Here is an 11,810-nt window from a genome sequence, read left to right as displayed (position 1 = left end):
GCAAAGTCTACGTGACGATAATGAAATGGAGAAACTTGCGTTTGCTACCGAAATGAAGTTACGTGAAACCGGAAAATCGCAAGCTTCAAAAATACTTAAAGAAGTCATCGACTCTCCTGGGAGGGCAAAGAGATATAAAAAAGCTTTGTCCGTTAGTTTCCAAAGGCAAAGTGAAAAATTATCTACTCTTAAAGCTCTTAACTAGTGACAAAAAACTTTTTCCTTGCTATAGTATTCTTCGAAAAGCAAAAAAACAATGCTATCCAATCCCCGAGTCATATACTGTAACAGAAACTTTGGCTGAAGTTAACTTGCAGAATCTATTAAACCATACAGCTGAACGCTTATTGTTGTATTTGGATGAGGTACTAGCAACATTTAATGAAAACGAGTGCAGGTCCTTAGAACTTGTATCAAAATGGGGATGTGATGGTTCGAAACAAACTCAATTTAAGCAAAAGTTTGAAAGCAGTTCCGATTCAGATGCTAATATCTTCCAAAGTTCATTTGTGCCCCTGCGTTTGTTTTGTAGTTCAAACAACAAAATTATTTGGCAAACTCCAACGCCATCCTCGCCACGATATTGCCGTCCAATAAAAATTAGCTTTGTAAAAGAATATCTTGATATAACGCAAAGTGAAATAGCTGATATTGAATCCAAGATAAGTAAATTGAACAAAACAGTACTATCTGTAGGTTACTTTTAAGTTCAGATCCTCTAATAACCAGTTTAAGATCTTTGCCTGTTAAAAAATCTAAGCAATTTTCCAAAGAAGCCCTTGAAATGCTTATTTCCCGGATTCCTAATTCATCAACATTAAACAATTTTAATGATACTACAATATCTAATGATAGTGAAGATGAAGAAACAGCTGAGGAATGTATTGATGACGAAGAATCCTGGGAAGAGTTCACTGAATAACTTTAAGTTCCATCTATTTATTTCATCCTTATTGAAAAAATTAATGAATTATGAACCAAATATATCCAAAATACTTTATTTATACCTTAATTCGATAGAAATAAGCTTTAAATCCCTTTTATAGTTGTTTCAGCCAAGTATCACTTCATTAAAAAAAAAATATTTTTGAGCGGTTTTTCGAGGCAAATACCCCTATGTGTGACGTTTCAAATTCTAATTCGTTAATTGGTCCAATTCAAAACGAAGAAGGCGAAAGCGAAAGCAATAATCAAAACATGGCAACTCGCTAGCAACACGATTCCCCGCGAATCCCATAGTCAGGCCCCAGAAATGTTTGTCTAAAAAAACTTGCGAGATCGTGAAAATGACTCGGCTTTTATAAATTAGTTACAACTGAAACTATGGTAGTTTTTGTTGCCTTTTAAAGCACGAGTCTTCTAAGCAAGCCATGCAATTTATTGATTTAAAATTAATAATTGACTACATTGGCTTTAATTGAACATTATTTAATTTTTAGAATAAAAACAACAGTTCAAAGTATCAGCGGTCTTACATTTCTGCCTTCTTAATTAAGAAGGTTTTAATAATAGTTAGTAGTAAAAATTCATATATTTGTCGGTTTTATTAAATTTCTTTTTTAATTATGTGGCGCTACAGTCCTGATAGAACTACGGCCTAACACAACAAACTTCTCCGTCTAGGTCGGACCCTAGATAGATGTCTCCAAGTCGGGTAAGGTCACTTTCCACTTGTGCGTGCCACTTGATCCGCGATCTTTTTCTACTGCGCTGTCCTGTGGGTGTGGATTGGAAGACTTTCCCGGCCGGAGCGTTAGTTTCCATGTGCTCTACGTGACCCAGCCATTTTAGTGGTTGCACTTTTACCCTTCTGGCTAAGTCTACGGCGCTGTACAGCTCGTCGTTCCATCTTCTCCTCCAGCCCCCTTCGATGCACACAGGACCGAAGATCACGCGAAGAACTTTTCTCTCGAAACGACCCAAGGTGCGCTCATCCGCTTTTGTCATAGTCCATGCTCCTGCACCTGCTCGTCCGTGAATATTTGATCGACTGTAGACTTTCCTGGTCTAAAACCACACTGATAAGGGCCTATCAGGTTGTTGACGTTCACATATTACGACAGAGGAGATTTTGTAAGCAATGTTAAGTAGACTGATGCCTCTATAGTTGGTGCAGTTTCTCCAGGTAACCAGTTTCCACCACGTAAGTTCTACTACAATCAAGAAATTCATTTCAAAACGATCAAAATACAAATTTAAATTGTTTTGGCTTTGTTTTACTTTAATCTCCTAAAGCTTATCTATAAAAACAAATATGGATGTCCAATTTGCTTAACGCCGATGACATTTATGCCGTTTATGAACATACGTATTGAGCGGTGTGAATAAAAACGAGTAGGATAAGTAAATACTTGAACATATCAAAATAACAAGTACACATCAAAATTGAAGCGAATAAAACAAGTATTTACTCTTACTCGCGAGTAAATACTTGAGAGGCTAGTAAAACCCGGAAAATGACAATTTTAGTTTGAATAAACACAAGTAAATACTTCTGTAGCAAGTCAACCCGCCCCTAGACTTGCAGTCGTACTTGTACACGAAAGATGGCTGCAATTATGAAACTGCGAGGTGTGAAACGTTATAGACACCAGCGTGATATTATAAGTCCCGATCTATCTAAGGGACTATTACGGTTTGAGAACGAAAACGTAGATTTTCTCACTTCGCACTTTCTTGATGAAACCCATATGAAACCACTGATGCAAAGGGTGGAGGATTAACTGCACGGAAAAGATGGAAGTTTTTCTGAGATACGTTAGTGATCCAGGATTCCAAAGTGGTGTTGCCAACGACATGGAGGTTGAAAGAAGTACCGTCAGCAGAACATTTTCAAGTGTATTGGATAAAATAGTGTCGAACTTTGAAGATTGGATTAAATTTCTACGCACTATTGAAGATATGGGTCAGGCCATGGCCAAGGAAATGATGCGTCTGTGTGGCGCTACAAGTATTAACTTGCCTTTTTTGTGAATTCAGTTATCTCGCGAGTAAATACTTGATAGTATACCCTCGGGTTGACGAGTACACGGTCACAAGTAAACTCGACGCTTTATTCACATCGGATTCAAATCAAATAAGGTGGCGCAACAGTCCGTTGTGAACCAGAGCCTAGTGACTTACAACTCTCAACCATTCCTGTGTACGAGTACTGTTGTCAGGAATGAAAGGGACCTACAATTTAAGGCTGAATCCGAACGGCTAGTTTGAGAAAGTACTTTTTCATGACAAGGATTACTCTTGAAGGATTTGTCAATTCCTCGCGAGCGGTAGTACCCGCGAATTTTTTTTTTTTAAATTAAGGTGGCACAGAAAGGAATTGAACCCAAGACCCCTTGCATGACAGTCCAACGCACTAACCATCATGCCACGGGTACTACATCGGATTACTGGGAGTTAAAATACTCGTTACACTTTACTTGTAAGTGAATACTCGTCGTACTCGTTTTTATTCACACCGCTCATTTTCTGCCATTTCATTTGAGTATGTTCGACAGCAACTTTTAAGAAAACACCCTATACGGGCCTAAGCAATTGGTCAGTTATCATATGTTAATGGAGCTTATTTCATATGCAATAACCTGTTGCATTTGGTTTTTGATTTAAATCTAGACATTCCAACTGAAAGAGCTATTATGTATGTAATGGGTGTTTCTTGGCCGTTTGGTTCTCAGTTTGGCAATACTTTTTCGGAGGTGGCCTTTTTGACAGCTGTCACTTGATTTATGCTCAGTTTAGTTGCAATTTCACATAAAATAGAATTACTCCAGAACAACTTCTGGAAATTACGCAAATTTATTACGAAGATAATGGGTCGATTCACGCAACTCATCAATTCATTGAACGAAGCTTTTGGTTTAGTTGCCATTTCACATAAAATAGAATTACTCCAGAACAACTTCTGGAAATTATGCAAATTTAATACTTAGATAATGGGCCTATTCACGCAACTCATCAATTCATTTAACGAAGCTTTTGGTGAATGCCTTATCTCGAGTGTCGTGGGCCTGTTGCGTGGCATACAAGATCACGTGATTAACAACACTGGACTATTTTTTGTAGGGAAAGTCACTTGTCGGCGGGTTATTACTGACATACGGCCAGAATAGCTGCGAAAATTGGACCTTTTGGCTTTACCTAGCGGGAAATTTTCCGATCATATACAATTCGTATATGAGGTCTTGGATTCGAACCCTTTCTGTGCCACCTAAAGTTTTTTCAGGGGTACTGCCTCTTGCGAGGAATTTAAAAATTCTCCAAGAGTAATTCTTGTCATGAAAAAGTGGTTTCTTAGATTATCCGTTCGGATTCGACACATAAACTATAGGTCCCCTTCATCCCTGCATTTACTCGCACACAGGAATTGTTGAGAGTTGTAAGTCACTAGTCCCTGGTTCTCTACGAACTGTTGCACCATCGAATTTATTTATATAATTCGTAGGATTTTTGCTTCGGGCCCTTCAGGATATTCTTCCCAACAGCTGTTTGGAGTTTGGGCATTTCATTAACGTCTGCTAAACCTGCGTTAGACATGTCCATGAAGACAAATTTGTTTTTTTTTTAATAACCGTTTTATAAAATCAAAAAAAAAATGTAGTGGTCATCTAATAAAAAACAAAATCAAAATTTCATTTTAGTATGACAGATTTCTTTGCGTCCGCCTAAAGAAGATAAATTTAAGTAAGTTCCACGATTGCCAGTCCCCGTTCACTGTGGTACAAATTCCGGTGGTCTGTCTGGGTCCTGTGGATCTTTTTTCACTTGTAACATTTTTCTTTCTCGAAATACTGCCTGATATCGTAAATTAACTTGGAAATAAATTTCCTTAAAAATGTACATACATATGTAATTTTTGTATATAAAATCAATATACTTATTATAGTGCAGCTGTGTTTTTTAACGTTCGCCGTAGCCTCAAGGTGGCGTTGGGAGTTTTATATACATGGTAGGTGCCTCCCCACGATGATATTACTATAGGTTTTATAAACAAAGACTCCATGACAATACTAAAGATTTTCTAAACAAAGATGTAGTGGAAACTTTGGAGTGCCACCCCCATAAAATCCGATGAAAGGTAACAATCAAATTTCCTTTGTACATAGTTTCAATGCACGTTCGGACATCAAATGTGACTTAAGTTGCATTCAACTGCATTCTTTGAATGTAAATGCAGAGACAACTATAGGTACTTTACCTTACCTATTCTCCAATAAAGTTGCCTTAATTTGAAGAACATTTTTTGGCAGTTGCGTAATCAGAAACTTGTCTTACCTTCAATTATCTTTTTTCTCTTAACCTACCCAATTAATTAACCCTAAAAAGATAACCTACGTCGAATTGACGTATAAATCATGTGTATCACTTATGGTCTATGAAATATGGTTATCTTTCTAGGGTTAACAAGAGAGGCAACATTACCATTAACAATTTATTCCTTTTAAGTTCTATTGACTTCATTTGATTTCCATATTAAAGACGACATAAGGAATTGAGTAAGGCAAATTTCTTGACATGATTCGCTAGCAATTCCTAAGCTTTTATTCAATAGAAAAAAAATGATCTTCATGATTCGCCAGCTGCCAAAAAGTTACTTTTCGCTATGCATTAGCATAAATTCATGAACTTCATCATTCCATTGAATAAAAGAAAACAATCCTCAGACATTTTGACATAAGAACGTTTGACTTTAACAGATAACTTTCCAGTCGACTTTTCAAATAATTTCCTTAATTGGAAGTCAATAAGCTCCTTTAAACATTTATTTAACAATTGCCTTTTTTGTCTCAAACTGCCCAAATCTTCATTACTTAAAGTCAAGTCTACTTGTGTCAAAATATAAACAATTTCTAAACTTGTATTCAATAGAAAAAAACTGATCTTCATGATTCGCCAGCTGCCAAAAAATTACTTCACAACTATTCATTAGCATAAATTCACAAACTTCATCATTCAGTTGAATAAAATACAACATTATCAGACATTTTGACATAAGAACGTTTGACTTTAACAGATAACTTTCCAGTCAACTCTTCAAATATTTTCCCTAATTCGAATGCTATTTTTTTGCAACTAGTCAATTAGCTTGAAACGTTCACAAGTGTCTTATTCTGTGTCAATCTGCCCAATCTTTCTAACTTAAAGTCAAGTCTACTTGTGTCAAAATATAAGCAATTCCTGAACTTTTATTCAATAGAAAAAATTATCTTCATGAAAATGGAAAATGCATAAAATACTATTCCACTGATTTTTTTGAAGATAATAATAAGTTTTAGAATTGTCTGTGCGAACAATAATTCAAATTCTAAGTTTGAAATAAATAACACTCCAATAAGCAAGTAACTGGTTGCGTTGCGTTCAAAGAATGCATTCAACTGCAATTCAAGTCCCTTATGTTGTCTGAAGCTGAACTTGCCCATTGCATATTTATTTCACAGCTGTCAACGTCAAATTGATTGCCATTGGATGAGTTTAAATTTCTCCGGCATATTTGCATATTTTTTGCAGTCAGTTGGGGACCACTCTAAATATAAATATTGCACTCCGAATTTGCGTGTAAAAAATGCAATTTATAATATTCAACGACCTTAAAACCCTGTTTTACTAGTTGAGAATGACCGGTAAAATTAATTAAGTGTAATTTTAGCATTACCACTAGTTTCCTAAATACGTCCCACAAAAATATCCATAAAATATCTTTAAATCAGATGTAAAATTGCATGGAGATAGTTGTTTATGTTCTGTGTACCATTGTCCAAGAAATATGTGAAGCAATGTTTAATATAACCAATTAAACTAACAATACTAATGCAAATAGATTGATTTACTTCTTGTTTTATTAAATTTTTCAGAAGGGAAGTGATGTCCCTATAACTATGACTAAATAAAGAAGTTCAAAACATAGCTTTTTAGTTTTCAATAGAATCTGTGAATACAATTTAAGTTTTGTTTTAATGGTTCAATAAAGAAATGCAGACTGATTATTTCCTGTCAATGACCTTTAATGTATGTAAACAGGACACAACAAAACAAAAGAAATACTAGTTGGATTGTGTGAGAATTTCATTCAAATTTAGCTCTTATCTGATTTCAATGCACTCAGATCTTATTGGATAGTTAAGAGCTTATTAGGGAGGGTTGTTGCCTTCAGAAAATTAAATGAACACTTTTTTTGGAACAAACGACGCACAATGCGTAAGTTTCAACTTAATATTAATACATTTTTTGTATGCGGGCACCGGGCCGGGCAGTCATCATAATGTTATCTCTTATTTAAACATATTCACTTATTCAGAGAGACTCGTACACTTTTCTTTGTTGTTTAATAATTTTACTCTACAGGGTATGAAATCCAAAAAAAATGGAAAATGTAATATCATTCAAAGGAAATTGAATGAAAAACAAAATCAGGGACTAAACCATGGAGAAAGACACGTTATCTTTAGAAAGAAAAATCATATAACAAAAGAAAACGGCATTATTTTTTTATATTTTTCAGATACAAATAAATAATTAATAAGCATTTAAATCGTCGTTTTCAGACACGAAAAGCGGAAACCTTAAAAGTTAGACTTTTGAATAAGTTGAAGAACCATGCAATTTGAACATGTATTTTTTTCTTGTTTGGTTCTCTCACAAGCGCAGGTTCATTAATGATGATTCGCTAACAACTTGTTGCTTCATATTGACTTTAACCACTGCATTTTTTTGTATATTGTGTACCTACCTATAATAAAAAAAACCTTTTATGTAACAAACAAAAATGTTGTTTTATTTAAAATTATAATTAATTACATTTTATTTATTTGTTTTTCTTTCTGTTTACCCATTTATAATCAATACTTATATTTTCCAGACAGAACGAAATCAAGACTTCAGAAAAGATGCTGCAAAACCATTTCCAAAAGATATTTAAAACAATTTTCATTTCAGGTGATTGGGAAAATCTCTAAGGAGGAAATCGATGCCGTTTCAAAATTATAATAAAAGAACGAAAATGAAAATACAAACAAATATCTATTTTATTTTTTTTTTCAAAACCATTAATCACTCAACTTTTAATCTTCAATTCAAAAATGAAAAATTGGATTTCTGATCCAATTCTTCATGAAAAAAAAATAAAACTAAAAATAATTTATAATTTTATTTTAATTTTGTATATTACAGAAAACCTATTAGTTGAAATTAAAAAGAAAGGAAGACCACTGAAGCAATATTCAAAAATATCTAATTTTGACACCCATCGCTGTGCAGTTGTAAATCCTAAACGAGGTCGAGGACGTCCGCGAAAGCTGAAAGTCAAGAGAAAACCACCTCCAGTGCCTGGAAGACGTCGTGGTCGTCCTTCAAAGAAAGAATCGTTAGCAAGAATAACTTTAAACAACCAGAATTATGAAGAAAAAGAAAACAACGTAGGAGCAAACTTTGTTTTAATATTATAACCGAACAATTTAAATGAAACTAAAATGATGCATGGAATTATAACGATGAACAAGAATTTTATATCTTAAACTTTCTATACTATCCTATTATAGCCTTTTTAATGTTGAATATGTTTTAATTTGTCTATTATGTTACCTAAATTTGTTTTTTTTCTTATGTTGAATAATAACCATATTAATTATAAAAACTTGATGGTAGTTTTAATAATGTGGACTTTGAAGTGGATTTTGAAATTCATTGCGAAATAAAAGGCACGAAAACTAGTCGCAGCAAGAAAAATAAATGTTCAGATAGGGATATTATTTAAGTAGTACTCTTTCTTGGCAAGTCACACTTGAGGGTGGGTAAGGCAGAGATTTAACCCTAACTTTTCTTTTGATGAGCTTTTGTAAAATTGAATCTTGTTGTGTTTTTTTTTCAACTGTTGTTATTGAAATTGTTTTTGTACGGCATTTTCAAGTATAAAATTTACATAGTGTTCGATTTCGTTGTTTTTGTTTATGGTAGGTATTATTATTGTTGTTTGGATGTCGGGAAAAATAATCAGCTTGATTTGAACTACCTTGTTGATGTTGAATGTTGAAATTAAAAGATTGTGTTTTAAGTAGGAGACGTTCAATTCTACTTGTTGGTTTTGACAACGGGTTTCTGAAAATGCTGACTAATGGCATGTTGCAGTTAGCATTTCCTTATTTTTTTGGCTATATCGCTTTTCGACTGGACATGACTTGCATATGCAACATTCTCTTAAGTGTTTTTGTGAAATTGTGATAATATGCCAGATAAACCGTCGGAAGCTGCATCGACGTGTATGTGTGTTGGTTTGTGGACATCGTAATAGGCTAATTTGAAAGCATTTCCCATTAGTTCTTTAAGGAACTTCAATGGCTCCTGGTACCTTTTCTCCCAGCTGAACTCTTTGTTTTTTTAATAAGTTCTTTTAATGATTAAGTATGTGTTGCTAATTCTGGAAGAAAAGGTAACGCGAAATTCAACATACCAAGAATACTGCGAACTTCTGACACATTGGTGGGTGTCTTAAGTTTCTCGAACTCTGCTAGCTTCTCTGGATCTGGCTGGATGCCGTCTTTGGAAAAAACAAAATCAAAGAAATTGACTAAATACACACTTGTTCTCATTGACGGTGAGGTTGTTCGCACGAAGTCTTTGGAATGCGAATCATGCCGTATCATGTTCTGCTTTCGTTTTCCCAAAAATGAAAATGTCGTCACTCACGTTTAAGACGTTTTTGATGTTGACAAGTGTTTGTCTTATGATGTCTTGGAACTCCTCTGCTGCTGTGTTGACACCAAAATTCGGCCTTTTATACCTACATACTCCACAGTAGGTATATATTGAATGTCGTTATGAACCGTGATTCTTCATCTAACTCAATTTCAAGATATCTTTCGTTGAGATCGATTTTGCTGCATATTGTTGTGCCGTTAAGTGATGTTATGATGTCTTGCAGCGTTGATACTTCTTTATTGATAAAAAAATGAACTTTGTGTTTGTTATGTTTTATATTCCTCGGAATACTTCAGAATATTTCAGTTTGATGTAATGATTGTTGTTTTTTTGTTATGTGTTGGATTATGTGGATAATATTTAATTGTGAGGGCGCCTTGTAGCTGAGTAGAGATGTTGCTTGATGGTCTATTACGAAAATGGTTTCGACTATGTAGGTTTCTTTAAAGGTTAAATTCTCAGTGAATTTTCCAATGATGAGCAATGATGTGTTGGAGTTGTACGGTATGATTTTACAAGTGTGTTTTTTGTTAGTGTTGGTCTATTTTCGAGTTTGTTAAATATAGTGTAACTAATTATGGTTACTGTTGATCTGGTATCAGGGTATAAGGGACGGGGCTTCATTCTTTGAACGTACATTTTGACGAAGGCAACTATGTAGTTAGTTTTCAAAGTGTCATGAATTTCAAATTTAGAACTTTACTTCACAAACATCTACATTAGGTTCATAGAAGAAGAACTACCGAACACATTAATGTCTACAAAATGCTCCCCAGACAAGGTACAAGTTCATAACGATTTGTCTTTTGTATTGTAGAGAAATATAACTTATTTCTTTTTAAATTGCCAGAAAACATTTAATTTAATTGTACAGAAAATAAATAAATTATAAAGTAGTAAAGCTCAGCTTTCACTTGTTCAGTTGTCATTTTGATATAAGTTGACTTGACTTGATAGTTAGGGAGATTTTTCTTGACTAACTTTCAGACAGTTGCTAGTCATATTGACTTCCATGGTTATATTAGTCGTGGTGGTTAAGTGTTATATTATTAAGTATTTTTTAAAACTCGTAAGGTATCGTATATTGCTTATAATTTAATCAGTACTCTTTAAGTTTATTTAATGGAAATAAATAATGATTATAAGATAAGTGAAGAGACTTAATATTTATCTTAGAATAATCTTGTATTACTTAGAGTGTTACAGTTTAAAAATCGTTCGTGAATGCAGTTCACAAGTATTAGATAAGCCCGTCGTAATCGGGGACGGGAAAAATGATACTTTATTGGCCTGAATGTCCCAGAAGCCCCAGGGCCTACAATAGAGACTTCGGAAATTTTTGTTTCAAATTTCTCTAGTAAACATCTTTTCCTTTGATATGTATTTTTGTTTGCTCTTTTACATTTAGCTACAGCATGATTATTTAATTATATTAATCTTCAATAACATAAATCATTGATCTTTATTTGTTCACTTCAATCAGGCAATCAGTGAAATATCAAAATCTCAAATGGACCTGATAAGAAGCACTTTTAATTCACTACCCATCTTAGGAGATTAAACCAATCGCTTAATGGCTGAGTGGGTGGTACTTGCCCGCAACCTCGGAGGTTGGGTATTCGATTCCGTGTCTCGACAATTTTTTGTTTGCAAAATTTTGGAACGATATCTTAGAGCGATTCAACGCTACAAACAAGATGTTGTAAGACCCGAAAATAATGCTTGAATCAGCAATGCCTGCACTAGAATCATTGAAATCATTCGTGGAATCCAAACAAAATAATTTTGATAAATACGAAGAAGCAGCCAAAAAAATATCCCATACTGATGAATATCTACAATCACGCACCCGCACCAGATCGAGAAATGTGAGGTTGAATCCGCTCGATTACGGGAAAGCACGCCTTCATCCTAGTGATTGACCAACTATTCATTGCTCTTACTGAAAGATTGCATGCCTTTGAAGCAGTATTTAGAGCCTAGTCTTGGTAATGAGTTGGTTCAAATTGTGTCGTTGATTAACTCATACAAAAAGGAAAAGAACTATAGAACAGATCAATCGCCGGAATTATTTTACTACCAAATTCTCGCAAATCAAAATTTCAGAGTGACATTTCCAAACC

General features: G+C 34.3%; 1 long non-coding RNA gene across 1 annotated transcript; it reads left to right on the top strand.

Moving 5' to 3' along the window:
• The first annotated feature begins 6,259 nt into the window (after window positions 1-6,259).
• On the top strand, window positions 6,260-8,629 carry LOC129942615 (uncharacterized). The gene is made up of 2 exons (XR_008781065.1): window positions 6,260-6,617; window positions 8,164-8,629. It is a non-coding gene; the product is annotated as an uncharacterized LOC129942615 (long non-coding RNA).
• Window positions 8,630-11,810: the final 3,181 nt, after the last annotated feature.

The sequence above is a fragment of the Eupeodes corollae genome, chromosome 1, assembly GCF_945859685.1.
Source record: "Eupeodes corollae chromosome 1, idEupCoro1.1, whole genome shotgun sequence".
NCBI lineage: Eukaryota > Metazoa > Arthropoda > Insecta > Diptera > Syrphidae > Eupeodes > Eupeodes corollae.
The sequence above is the reverse complement of the archived record's forward strand: the minus strand, read 5'-3'. Positions and strand labels throughout refer to the sequence as shown.